Here is a 14393-nt window from a genome sequence, read left to right on the forward strand (position 1 = left end):
TTTTTAAAAATCGACACTTTTAGAGAATACATCCCCCACTCCCCAATATGTTTTGGGAGGAAAACATCCTTTCTCTCTTCTCTTCTTTCTGTGGTTTTATTTTCTGTTCTCTTTCTTCCCCATGCATAGTTGGATGGTCAATATTGATCTCCACTCCTCCCTTGGATCCCTGAGTCAAATGTCTGGGCTATAAGAATTTCTCTGGAGGGGCTGTACTCCGGTGGCTGAGTAACATTCTACATATGGCAGGTACATGGCTGCACGTTCTGTCATGGTGTGGGATTGGATGTTGATTGACACAGCACAAATAGCAACTTTATTTTATATTCCCAAAGCTCAACTCAGCTGTACTTCTCACCATGTGATAAAGGATGGACCAAAGGCTGGGAGCAACTGGGAGTGTCTGGGTGAGTTTGGATATTTAATTTTGCTCTGATCCATTGAGAGACAGGGAGGGAAGAATGTGTGTGGCACAGAGCCTCTGGAGTGTAAGTGACACTCTGAAAGCATTCCCTTCTTCCTCTGAGGCTTCTCCTGGATCTCATAGAAATAGGGGGCCACATAGAAAATGCCTAAATTTAAAGTCTAACTGGTGCATTTAGGGAATTGAGGGAGAAGGGAACTCTTCTAAACTAGTAGAAAGACCCCCAACATAGAAGTAAGAAAAAAACCTTTAAAATACCTGAAGACATATTAAAATAAATAGGGCTGCCTTGCTTTTCCCTTCCTGACAAGATTTTTTATGTAACCACACAAGCATAATCACTGTGTCTGGAACATTTGGGGACTCCACAAACACCTGATGGATTCAAGACAGAGGCTTAGAGGGCTGTGCTGATGGGGGCTGAACCCCAGGGAAAGATTCTTGTATAGTCCCATGTATTATAACCCCTCCCCATATAATATACCATATTTCATTGTATCTAAGGATCCATCCAGTGTAATAGAGTCCATTATTTTATGTTTCACTAAGAAATACAAATAGTCACCTATTAAGTTATGTTATGCCATTGATTGTAAGATGCACTTTGATTTTACAGATGTTAATACATGAACAACTTAAGAATAGGTGAGGTACAGTAGTCAAAGATCTACAAATCCTAGTGGGCAGCAGAGAGGACCAGCCCTTCATCCAGTTCTCTTTATCAACACACTAAGATGTACGCCCAGCACTTCCTTGGGCTTCTCTTTAGTAAGCTGAGTAGGCCTTCCTTGGTATATCTCACCCAGCTGGTGATTAGAGGTGGCTCTGGCCTTCTCCACATCTCCTATGCACTTTGGAAAGTTAAAATGGTCTTCAAAGTTCTGAGATGAGCGAATTTGTGAAGTGGATGGTATATGCTTTTCAGACATCTCCATCTTGCTGAATCCAATTTATTGTTGTGGCACTCCATTGACAATTCTCCCTAATACTGTGTGGCTTCATACCCCATGCTGCCTATCCAGGCTGTACTGTGGAACCCAATCACTGTGTTTATGTTGAGAAGGTTCTCCAAACTCCTTTCCTTTTTTATCTCTCCACATCAAAACTTATCTGTCCGGGTCTTATTCCCTTAAGTCCTTGCTAGGTAACTAGCTAGTTACTCAGGGATGGAATAGTGATAAGCTAATAAAAACTAAGGGCCGGCTGGGCATGGTGGCTCACACCTGTAATCCCAGCACTTTGGGAGGCCGAGGCGGGTGGATCGCCTGAGGTCAGGAGTTCAAGACCAGCCTGACCAACATGGTGAAACCCCGTCTCTACTAAAAATACAAAAATTAGTCAAGCATGGTGGCCGTTGCCAGTAATCCCAGCTACTTGGGAGGCTGAGGCAGGAGAATTGCTTGAACCTAGGAGGCAGAGGTTGCAGTGAGCCAAGATCGCACCATTGCACTCCAGCCTGGGCGACAAGAGCAAAACTCTGTCTAAAAAAAAAAAAAAAAAAAAAAAAAAAAACCAAAAAAACCCTTAGGTTATTCCTCCAAAAAAACACATTTTAAAGTTAATTGGGATCTTTTTGAAGCTCTTCAATTCTAAAAGTAAGGAGTGAGAGATCAAAATAATTAAGAAAACATTTGATCTGAAGAGCCATATTCTTCAAATCAGAGCATATACGTAGTAACATGTTCTCAAGATTTTACCAGGTTAGTACACAGACTGATGGAAGGATCTAGAGGAGGTGTAACAAATGCCAAAGCTGATCCCCACCCCTGAGCTCATGGAACACACTATCTTTGATCACAACACATTTTCTTATTGAGCTTGGACCCAACCTCAGAATCCCCCCTAACAGAACCCTTACCCCAAGGAACTGTGGTTGACATATGAAATGAAGCCCATTTTCCAGCCCTGATATAAGTTTTAATGGGCAGGGATATTTATCAGCTTACATACATTTTCTCAGTTTGAAGCACAGTCAGGTCCTTTCCATATGGGACTTCTGGATCCATTCAGTTAAGGTGAAGGAAATAGTAAGAAAGTATATGGAGTCATGTTTTCAGAAATATCTCAGTTTAAATGCCCCAAGACATTTGTCATAACTGTCAACTGGAGAAGGTATTTTTGGAGAATAGCATGTGCTTGTCTTAAGTGGAGCTTCCCCAGGCAACACAGACAGAGAGAACTTGGGAAGGCTCTGGCTCAGGAGATGAATAAAGGGCTAGAGAGTGTCTGTGTATGGCAATGTTGAAGAATGGATTAGCCTGGAAGGGAAAACCCTGATGGATCATCTGAGAGTAGTTATCAAGTACTAGGAGTATTACTGTGGAAAGGGTGTTTGCCAGTTTTCTCTTCTGTCTTGCTGAAGATGAGGAACCTTACATCAGAAGGAAATACAGGTTTGCTTAAGGAAAGAGCTCTCAGGTAAGATCACATACACAACCAAGTGTTTAAAATACACTAGATGCTCTTCTGTTGGGGATGACCGTCTGTGATGGAGTTGAGGGGCTACAAATTTCCTGCTACCAAGCAGCTGACAACATGTAGGAGACACCCCCTTAAGAACAAATGCTCCCATAATGCCCGTGTGGAGACTGTAGGCACTGCTATTCATGCTTTACATATATTGACTTACTGTACCCATTTCACAGATGAGGAATCGAGGCCTGGAGAAGTTCTATGAGTAATCTGGAGTCACACCGCTGGCAGAGATTTGTGATTTACTTAGAGCTAGGATTCACACCAGACTGGATTCAGGCTTCAGAATCCATACCCTGAATCATAACCTTACGCTATCTCTCCAATCACTATTCTACTTGGCAGAATGAATTAATCCCCCAAAAAAGTATAAAGGAGAGAGAACCTTCATGAATTACTTAATCCCACTCACTGGGACACCCTAGTGGCCACTGAGTAATTCTCTGTGATAGACTGAGTGATTCTCTTCTAAACTCTGAGAGCAGCACAGTAGCCTCATCCGATTTGCATTCCAGTAAAAAGCATAGTCATTCCTGATATGAAGACTGAGAATGAATGAATGAATGATGGTTGTATGTATGTGTGTAGGTATGTTTATTCTTAGCATCAATCTAGTTTTGGGCAATAAAGTAGGAGAGGGAAAAGAGCTGCTTCAGTCAAGGAGGGACATGTTGTTATGCCCATGGTCGTAGGTAGTCTCAGTGCAGCCATAGTCAGGATTCAAGACTCTATTCCTGCTAAGGAACTCAAAACTCATGTCTTGTTAAGACCTTACCCATCACTTAACTTTCTCCATAAAGACCTCCCAGACTCACTCCTTCCATACAAAACACTTCTTTCTTTGCTCTCAGCCTTTCTGAATGTACTTCATGTAACTTCAACAAGAAATGGCGTCTAATTCTAAGAAATTCTAATAAAGTATCAATTCTGGGAGGTTGCACATGAGCCCTCCAGGAGAGGTGGCATGTCTTATTTCTTTCATTCCTTGCTCAGAGTTCGGGTTTGGCCCAGAACGGGTGTTTGAGAAATATCATTTGCATTCAACTGAGTTGAATATTTCCTCCCAATATCTAGCAGGTGAAGCAATACCAGGCCCAGGAAGGGGACTAAAGCACCACACCAGGGTTACTGCAATATCTGCTGTTGATTTTCTTTGTTTAGAAAAGAGACACCTAGATTTTGCGGTCAAAAGATTGATCACCCGTGTAGTAATAATTGCATTTATTAGCTCATTTTACAGCAGGAGAGATGAGGCCATCCAATATTTTTATTGGCACGTATGAAAATATAATCCGGCTCTTGTTTCTTAGCCCAGTACTTGTTCCTCTGTAATTCTATTAGAGACAAGTCTAAGAAGTTCTGGTAAGTGAGAGAAGTTACAAATAAACTTATTTGCATCTAACAAGTTAGAGTCTTCAGGAAATAGTATCCAGGGTAGTGGTTCTGACGATATGGTCTGTGGGCCACATGCCATGAGAAGCAGCTTGGGCTCTTATTTAAAGTGCATAACTTGAGGCTGAGGCAGGAGGATTGCCTGAGCTCAAGAGTTCCAGGCCAGCCTGGGTAACCTGGTGAAATCCCATCTCTACTAAAAATACAAAAAAAAAGTAGCCAGGCCTGGTGGCATATGCCTATAGTCCCAACTACCTGGGAGGCTGAGGAAGGAGAATCACTTGAACCCGGGAGGTGGAGGTTGCAGTGAGCCAAAGTTGTGCCACTGCACTCCAGCCTGGGCAACAGAGCCAGACTCTGTCTCAAAAAAAAAAAAAAAAAAAAAAGCATAACTCCTGGGCTCCTCCTCAGAACTGCTGAATCAAATACCATGCCCCAGCCCAGGAATCTCCATGTTCTGTACATACCCTAGGTCATACTCATATCCATGCATTTAATGGGCCAGCTGGTCAAATGTTTTCCTACAGTAGAAACAGTTTATCAGATAGACTTTTTGCATTAAAAAAAGGTCTTAGGAGATGATTTAGCTCCGCTCCCTTCAGCTACTTTCCTAAGGGGCCTTTCTTTTTGTATGTTCCTTTTCATCTTTCTGGATATTTAAAATGTCATGAAAAAAGAATAAAAGAACAGTACACTTTTTAAAACACTAGTTTCCGTGAACATGTAATCTGGTCTGAGTCATATATATGTACATAAAAATTGTTTTCATATACATATGAATCATTGTTAATTTGCTGGACTCTTATAATTGTGATGGACAAGTTTGTGTGTGTTTGTGTTCATGTGTGTGTGTTTGTGCACAAAGGGATCCTCTCTGGCAGCTGGCTCCTCTAAAATGGGTCATCCTGCATAGAAGTAATTTGGGAAAGAATGAGGCTTGGAGGAAACTCTGACTGAGTTTCCTTTCCAATGATGTTTTAATGCCCATACTTTCCTATAGCCCCTTTTTCTCCCCCAGGTTTTCCCAGACAGCTTCTTCTTTTTTTTTTTTTTTGAGATAAATTCTCACCCTGTCACCCAGGCTGGAGTGCAATGGAGCGATCTTGGCTCACTGCAACCTCCGCCTCCTGGGTTCAAGCGATTCTCCTGACCCAGCCTCCCAAGTAGCTGGGATTACAGGCATGCACCACCACACCCAGCTAATTTTTTTTTTTTTTTTTGATCTTTAGTAAAGAAGGGGTTTCACCATGTTGACCAGGCTGGTCTCGAATTCCTGACCTTGTGATCCACCCAGACAGCTTTTAATAGAATCCTGAGGTAGAATCCACTCAGAGCAGGGTTAACAGAGAGGCACCATAACCGAGTGGCCAGAGGACTGGGACCTGAAGTGCCTGAACCCTTGCATGGGTTTCTTGCTGACTTTCCTGCTCTGGCTCCCTGGGCCATGACACCTTCCTCTTCTTCATTTTCAGACTCTGTCTTGATTTCAGGTGTATGAGAAGCTACTCATGACATCTCTCCAGGTCTGTATTTTGCTATCTGTAAAATTTGTACTCTGTCAAAGCATCATCAAAGATGCTCCAAGGTTATTATTATTATTATTTTTAAAGTATACTTAGTTCCCTTGGAGCAAGAGGTCAAATTTCTGCCAGGAAGGTGCTAATCAAGCCTGGCCTGCTGCACTATTGAAACTTAATTTTTTCTCTTAGAGCGAATTTTCAAATAGGATTCATATTGCAATCTTGAAAATTGAGGCTCTAGAATCTGAATATAATTTGATAAATCATCTGGTCTAGTGGGCACATGGAAGCCCAAAGAGATAAGAATTTCCCAAAGTCACACAGCAAGTCAGTGGCAGAGCTGGTAAATCCAGTCTCCAGACTCCTGGTCCAGTATTCATCCCAGAGTGGGACTAGAAAATGGCTTGTCTCTTCTATGGCAGATCTTTTGAGCATGCCCATTAGAATGGCTGAGGAGCAGGAGAGGTCCCAAGCATCAGTGATTTAGGTTGAGAGGATGCCATCCCTCAGGCAGAAATGCACTTGAACTCTTTGCTTTTCTTTTCAGGACAGACAAGCATTTTTCACAGCAAAAATGGGTAATTTTACAAATCATATTCGCCCAAGGTCTTTGCAAATTTTACTACTGCTAAAAAATTAAAACATAGAAGCAGTTTGTTTTTCGCTCATTCACATTGCTGTATGGTACACCAATTGGAAAGAGACTGTGAGCCCTTCTAATATTATCTGTGCAGTGTTGGTACAGCTACCTACTCTCTGTGGGTAACATTGTTTTCTTCTTTAAAATGAGCCTGACAGGATCTGCCTTATGTAACTTCCAAGATAGTTGTATAAAAGAAATGAGGCTGGGCACAGTGGCTCACGCCTGTAATCCAAGCACTTACGGAGGCCAAGGCAGATGGATCACTTGAGGCCAAGAGTTCAAGACCAACCTGACCAACGTGGTGAAACCCCATCTCTGCTAAAAACACAAAAATTAGCCCAGTTCCTGGGAGGCTGAGGCAGGAGAATTGCTTGAACCCAGGAGGCAGAGGTTGCAGTGAGCCAAGATCATTCCACTGCACTCCAGCCTGGGCAACTAAATGAAACTCTGTCTCAAAAAAAAAAAAAAAAAAAAAAAAGAAATGAGATAACGGTTATAATATTTTTAAAATTAGAATGTTATGTGAGATTGTATTAGTCTGTTTTCACACTGCATAAAGAACTACCAAAGACTGGGTAATTTATAAAGAAAAGAGGTTTAATTGACTCACTGTTCTGCATGTCTGGGGAGGCCTCAGGAAACTTACAACCATGATGGAAGTCAAAGGGGAAGCAAGGCGGGTGCATCTTACATGGTGGCAAGAGAGAATGAGGGGAAAAGTGCCACACTTTTAGACCATCAGCTCTCATGAGAACTGTATCATGGGAACAGCAAGGGGGAAAAGCATCTCCATGATCCGATCACTTTCCACCAGGCCCCTCCACTGACATGTAGGGGTTACAACTCAACATGAGATTTGGGTGGGGACATGAAGCCAAACCATATCAGAGATTTCCTTAGATCTGATAAAACTGTTATATATTTCAACAGTACAACAGCCATTGAAAGAAAAGTGAAAAAATTTTAAAAAGATAGGAATCAGAGAGTGAGACTATCATTCATCCTCACCTTACAGCTTTAACACAGGCTGGCTGGCCACTTGAAGGTCTGCATTTAGGTGAATGAGTTGGTGACCCTGACTGTACCCCATTCTCAGTTATTTGTTGTCCTCCGCTGGTCAGAATTCAAAGTATAACATTTCTCTGGGATATTTTGTTTCCCTCATTCTCTGCATCTTGAGTGAAAAGCTCCAGAAGGGTGCAGTGATTGCCCAATGACATCAAATTTTCCAAAGAGTCAGAGAGCCACAGTCAGCCTGGTGAGAAAACAAATGAAGCAAATACTAAAATAACACTGAGGGCAGAGCCCCCCGCCAGAACCTGCCAGAAAGATATGAAGTTTGATTAGAATAATTATTTTAATTGAATTATCATTTTAAATCAATTAAAGGGAAGGATTTCAATGGAAGAATGCCAAATCCTACGCATGGGATCCATTTGCTGGGCTGTGTGTTGGGAGCATAAATGGTCCACATGATGGCTGGGCACACTCATGCCCTCTTTAATAAACACTCTCAAAACCTCTCACAATTGAGCTTCACACACAGGGCTACAGACCTGGGCTTTGCTGAGCCCTGTAATGGGATAACTTCGGGTGATTATGTGGTTTAGTAAATATCCATAAATTAAGGATAGTGTTTGAAGGCTGCCAATAATGACCTCAGTTTCCCAGTATCCCCCAGAGAAGTGAATTAATTATTTTAAGAGTTCGGGGCAAAGGCAAGCCAGGACAGAGAAGATTAGCTCCTATTTCTTCTCTCCCATAATTGGTTACCTTTCTGGTCCCTCTCAGAGCACTGGAAGTGTTTCACACAATCTCTGGGTCTCGACAATAATGTACTTCGAAAAGGAGGCTGATTATGTTGACTGAAATCCATCCTGGCAAAAGGCTTTTGCTGCAGCTGGTTCCATTTACATTTTGTATTTTTGGAGCTTGTGCCTGTTCCAGGGAGGGATGGGATAATTGATTTAAATCAAATTATGAAACGTGATACTTTGAATTCCTAAAAACATGTTTCCTGGCACTGCCTGCAGCAATGGAGCCCTCGCAGGTACGGTGGAATGGGATGGGTGCCGGAGTGCCTTTCTTGACCCTTGTGTGTGTGTGTGTGTGTGTGTGTGTGTGTGTGTGTGTGTGTGTGTGTGTGTGTGTGTGTGTGTGTGTGTGTGTGTGTGTGTGTGTGTGTGTGTGTTTGACCTCACGTTCCTCCTTTAGAGCCTGGGCCAGGGTTTCTTTAGAGCATGAAGCCATTAAGAGAATATGGTGTCCCCTTGTGGGTGAGGTGCAGCCATCACGTTGCCACCATTCCTCACGCCAAGTACAGCCATTGATTTTAATAGTGAGCTTCTCTAGTTTCATCTCTTTGATCACAGAGCTGAAATTAAAGACTGTACATTGTGTAAATGACAAAGGAAATAGATGGAGCTCAGCAAAAAGATGCTAATAACTTTAAGACTTCACTGCATCACACATTCATTTCGATTTGGAAAGACAATTTGCCTACTAGATTTTAAAAGCTATTTTAGAACGGTTTCAAAATCAAGATCCTTAATGTTGCTTTGCTCCCATTTGTAGCCTAAATTATTTGTAATTAAGTTAAATAGCTTCATATAAATAGTAGACCTATGCAGTTGGGGAATGATTGTTTCACATACATCCATGCGTTGTGAATTGCCAGTAGCAATGACATCTTTGAAAAGCAGCCCCCACTCTATCTGGTGTAGAACATTGAGTGGAATTTAGGAAAATGATTCTTACTTCAAATATTATCACTGACTCATTGTAGGTTCTGGGTCCAGCCAGCTAGCTGGATTTAAACTGCACCTCTGCAACTTACTAGATTTGTAACCTTGGGTAAAATATTGAACTTCTCTGTGCCTCAGTTTCTTATTTGTAAAATGGAGATCGTAATAATACCAACCACATGAGGTCACACATAAAGCAATTAGAACAGTTTCTAGGGCATAACAAGGCTATTATTTCTTTCTTCAATTATTATTAAAGAAATACTAAGACTCTTCCTAATGATACATAGTTCTTAAGAGTGTTTCCAGCCATTTATTTGAATGGCATGTTGAGCCTTGCTATTTCCATCCTCCTGGGTTAGCACCCCACAAAGTTTCACTTCTCTTCCCTTCAGGCAACAAAGCCTAGCCCAGGGTGCAGCTTGGGAGGGTGCAGCATGCAAGGGTCACAACCTTGCATTGCTACTTTGAGCTCTTTGGTTCTTAGGAGTTTATCCCATTTGAGATGCAGGCCACTGAAAGGATGGATATTTTTGAAACCCTGACTTGAATGACCCATATATTTATTTATGGGTAAATTTATACCCATACCGAGGTTTACCCATGTATTTATTTGTGGGTAAGTTTATGAATAAAGATGAAACTCTTAGACCAGTAGTTAATTTCAGAACACCAGCGCTTGCTGTGTTGCCAGACATCATGATCCATCCAGAAAAGTGTGTGGCTTCTTCCACCTTCTCCCCAGCAACAATTCCAGGTGTGGTTCTGAGAAGGGCTTATCTTTCAGTTGAGTCAGACTTGATGCTACTGTTGTGCTCCCAGGGGACCCTGGATGCCTTGGCCAGTCCTGATGTACAGCCCCTTAGCCTTGGGAATCTCAAGGCAGTTCAGGAGAGGGCTCAAGAGAGAGGGTGAGAAAGAATATATACAACTCTGCCTTCTATGGTAGGAACTCAATGAAATGGGGAGTTAGTGCTCAACTCTTAAGATAGAAATGTCGAATAAAACTTAGTGCTCAACTTAGTGCTCAACTCTTAAGATAGAAATGTCAAATAAAACTAAGTGTTTAGAATCACTATTGAGATTCATTTTGATTTAAGTGATACATGCATATAATTAAAATCAATGATACTAGATCACATATAAAGAGAGCAGCTCCTTGCTTCCATTCTCATGACTACCTAGTTCCATTACCCAGAGAAAAAACATCTCTTTTAATACTCTAAACTGATACTTTTGGTGTTTATCTCCATACTGCTAAAATAATCTTTACTGTTTTTTACAATCTTTACTGTTTTTTGATTTGTCAAATTTAGGCATTATCTGTAAGCACTTTTTGATGACAGATAGTGAGTTGATTCTCTTTGATCACTTCCTTACTTCTTCCTCCTCCAACCTCTCACTATAGTCATATACAGATTTTTTATTAAATTAGTAGTCAGAGTTTTCATTATTACAATGATATAAACATTATCAGTGTAGAAGCAGTAGTGTACTATAATTTTTTAAATTTTACTTTAAGTTCTGAGATACATGTGGAGAATGTGCATGTTTGTTACATAGGTATACATGTGCCATGGTGGTTTGCTGCACCTATCAACCCATCATCTAGGTTTTAAGCCCAGCATGCATTAGATATTTGTCCTAATGATTTTAACTATTGTCCTATTTTCACACATGGATTTCTATGTACTTGTCAGGATAGGCTAGGTTTTGTTTAGTAAAAAACAACCTTATCATGTTAGTGACTTAAAACAGCAGAGGTTTATGTCTTGCTCATGTTATATGTCTACTGTAGGTTGACAAAAGGGGATGGAGGAAGGATTCTGTTTATTGTGGTTACTAAGGGTCCTAGGCTCTTAGAGCAACCATCACCTTGAACCCAGTCAGTTTCCATGCCAGAAAGAAAATGCCCTGGAAAGCAACAAACCAAACTTTTAATGCTGTGTCCCAGAAGTGATATACATCACTTTTACTCACAATTTGTTGGCCAGAACTGGTCAAGTGGCTCCACCACTCATAAGGTACCACCGAAGAGCAATTCTATCATGCAGGAGCTAAAAATATTTGTGAGAAGCATTTAAGATTATCATTGAATCTTTTCTTAATTTTCCCCCCAATTGATCTGTCAGATCTATTGTATATCTCTCAGTTTTCTGTTTTCCCCAAATGTGTGATTTTGTCATTTAATCAATTCCATTAAAAAAAAAACAACAAAAATTGGTGGCCTCCCGCATAGGAACTGCACAGCTACCACAAAGAAGACTTCCCTTTGCCATTCCTTTGGACTGGATCCCCTGCTTTCTACATCTCCTTAAATCTTTTTCCTTCTTGATTTTTCCTTTTTAATAATGAGGTACCATTCCAGCACGTTCCTATAAAGGGTACAGGCAGCTATAAAATCCAGGGAAGTTATATCTGAGTTCTTCACAGCAGTCTTCCCTTCCATACCTCCATCTGATTTTTGGTTTGGCTGGTGATATGGTTTGGATGTTTGTCCCCTCCGAATTTCATGTCGAAATGTGATTCCTAATGTTGCAGTTTGGGCCTAGTTGGAAGTGATTGGATCATGGGGGCAGATCCTCATGAATGGTTTAGCACCATCACCTTGGTGATGAGTTCTCACTCAGTTCACGTGAGATCTGGTTGTTTAAAAGTCTGGGCCTGTCCCACTTTGCTCCCACTCTTGCCATATGACATGCCTATTCCCTCTTCACCTTCTGTCATGATCATAAGCTTCCTAAGGCCTCACCAGAAGCAGATGCCAGCACTAAGCTTTCTGTACATCCCACAGGACCATGAGCCAAATAAACCTCTTTTCTTTATAAATTACCCAGCCTTCAGTATTTCTTTATAGCAATGCAAAAATGGCCTAATACAGCTGGATAAAGAATTCTGTGTTAAAAATCACTTCTCACTGAGAATTTTAAAGAGATCATTTCATTAACATGCACAATTTTATTGTTGCTAAGAAATCTTATGTCATTCTGATTACTATACCTTTGCACATGACCTGAAGTTTTTCAGTAGAATCTTTTTAGAATTTTCACTTTTCTCTTAGTCTGAATTTTCACAATAATGTACCTTAGTATGAATTTTTTAAAAAATGTTTTTTCTTCCTGGATATTCTGTGTTCACTTGGGATTGTGGTATGGTGGTAGGGGGTGGGGTAGCCAAAAGATTTATAACTTTAATTTAGAGAAATTTCCTTGTATTATATATTTGATAGTTTCCATCTCCTCATTTTTTGGTTTTATTTTTAAGGAACTCCTAATAAATTAGACATTGGAATAATCAGATTGATCCTCTATTATCTCTTTGCTTCTCTCCTATTTGTCACTTCTCCATTGTCTGTTATTTTTTTAAGGAAGTTTCCATGACTTTTTTTTCCAAATCTTCTACTGAGTTTTTAAAGGTTTATCTAGCATAAATTTAGTTTGCAAGAACCCTTTCTTCTTCTCTGATTGTGCTTCCTCTGTGGCATCCAATTTTGTTTTATAGGTGTAATATTCTCTTATCTTTCTGAGACTATTTGTTATAGTTTGTGAAGCTTTCTTTTGTTTGTTTCTACATCATCTGTATTTCAACTGTGTCTTCCTTTCTCTGTTGGTTTATTCTTATCTCTTTTATTCTGGAGGCCTTCCTCAAGTCTGGTTATTGAATTTCTGTTTCTATTTAAGAATGAGGTTTTTGTGAAAGCTTTGTGGGCCTGTCAAGTGGTGGACTTCCCTGTATGGTCACTGAGCAGAGAGTGGCATCCTCATTGGTTAATGCCTCACATGTCACACATGGTAGTCTGGGGATGTTTACTGTCTCCAGCAAAGAGACCTGAAGGTGAGGCATGTACTTTGCTGTAGGTGTTCTGGGGAAAGGACAAGTAAAGGAGGCTAGTTGGCAGGCTCACAAAGCTTTCTTAAGCCTCCAGTTTTTATCTTCCTATGTTATCCTTTTCCTTTGCTATGCCTTGAGCCTCTCATTTTATTCCTTTTAGAAGGACTACAGCCTTCTGCCTGGGGACTATGTGGTGTGAGGGAAGGGATTGAGGGATACAACCACGTTATATGCAGATCTTTACTATCACTCACCAAATCCCTATTGAGACATGAGCCTGACCCCTGCCTTGTGCAATATCCATAACTTTTAGTTCCTGAGTCTCTTAGGAATTCTGTTGAGGATGATCACCCTCTTCCCACTGGTATCTCTTCCTGTAGGGACATTTGGTTCTAATTTTCCTAAGCAGCTAGATTGGTCATTACTTGTTTTTCTTGATTTTTTTTCCTTCTAAGAATGTCTTAAAAATTTTTTATCTGCTCATGCCTCATCTCTTGCTTCTTTCGTTCATGAGAACTTATACCCTTTTATTTCTTTCTCATCATTTTAGTGGACCTAAATAGAAGAAAAGATACATGTCTGTGGTTGGGCTGCCATATTTAACTGGAAGTCGCTTTAATGAAAGAAGTTCTCTCATAGTTTTGATGACAGATTCCTCTCCTTCTCATGTGGTTAGTTCTCTCTCTAAGCAGTCTGAGCCCTGAACAAGAAGGGTCAGTTCTTTCTCAGGAAATTCTAGACTTGGGCCATGGAAAACTCCAGCGTCCTGGCTTAGGAGCGCCATTGGCTAATGGTTTTAAATCATAGGCTTTTTTTGATAAGGCTTGAGTAGGTGTCCCAGCTCCATTGCCTTCTACTGATATGAACTTTGGCAAGTTTCTTACTCTTCGTAAGTCTGTTTTTCCAGTGATAAGATATGGATGATGATAGTGCCCATCTCCTAAAGTCGATATAAGAATTTTTTTTTTTTTTTTTTTTTTTGAGATGGAGTCTCGCTCTGTCACCCAGGCTGGAGTGCAGTGGCGTGATCTCGGCTCACTGCAAGCTCCGCCTCCTGGGTTCTCGCCATTCTCCTGCCTCAGCCTCTCCGAGTAGCTGGGACTACAGGCGCCCGCCACCACGCCCGGCTAATTTTTTTTTTATATTTTTAGTAGAGACGGGGTTTCACCATGGTCTCGATCTCCTGACCTTGTGATCCGCCCCCCTCGGCCTCCCAAAGTGCTGGGATTACAAGTGTGAGCCACCGCACCTGGCCGATACAAGAATTAAATAAGTTAATAATAACTTGTAAAGTGTGTATCATGGTACCTAATACATAAAACATGTGCAATGATAGTAGTCATTACTATCCTTAATTGAAACATTTA

At 40.9% G+C, this 14393-nt stretch overlaps 1 long non-coding RNA gene across 1 annotated transcript in view; it reads left to right on the top strand.

Annotated features, from left to right (window-relative positions):
* LOC131381352 (uncharacterized) overlaps positions 1 to 14393 on the top strand; it is a 278026-nt gene that overhangs the window by 171619 nt on the left and 92014 nt on the right. Inside the window, exon 2 of the long non-coding RNA XR_009210034.1 lies at positions 336 to 407. This is a non-coding gene — a long non-coding RNA (uncharacterized LOC131381352). The remainder of the gene's footprint in view (positions 1 to 335; positions 408 to 14393) is intronic.

The sequence above is a fragment of the Hylobates moloch genome, unplaced genomic scaffold (assembly GCF_009828535.3).
Source record: "Hylobates moloch isolate HMO894 unplaced genomic scaffold, HMol_V3 SCAFFOLD_15, whole genome shotgun sequence".
NCBI classification, from domain to species: Eukaryota; Metazoa; Chordata; class Mammalia; order Primates; family Hylobatidae; genus Hylobates; species Hylobates moloch.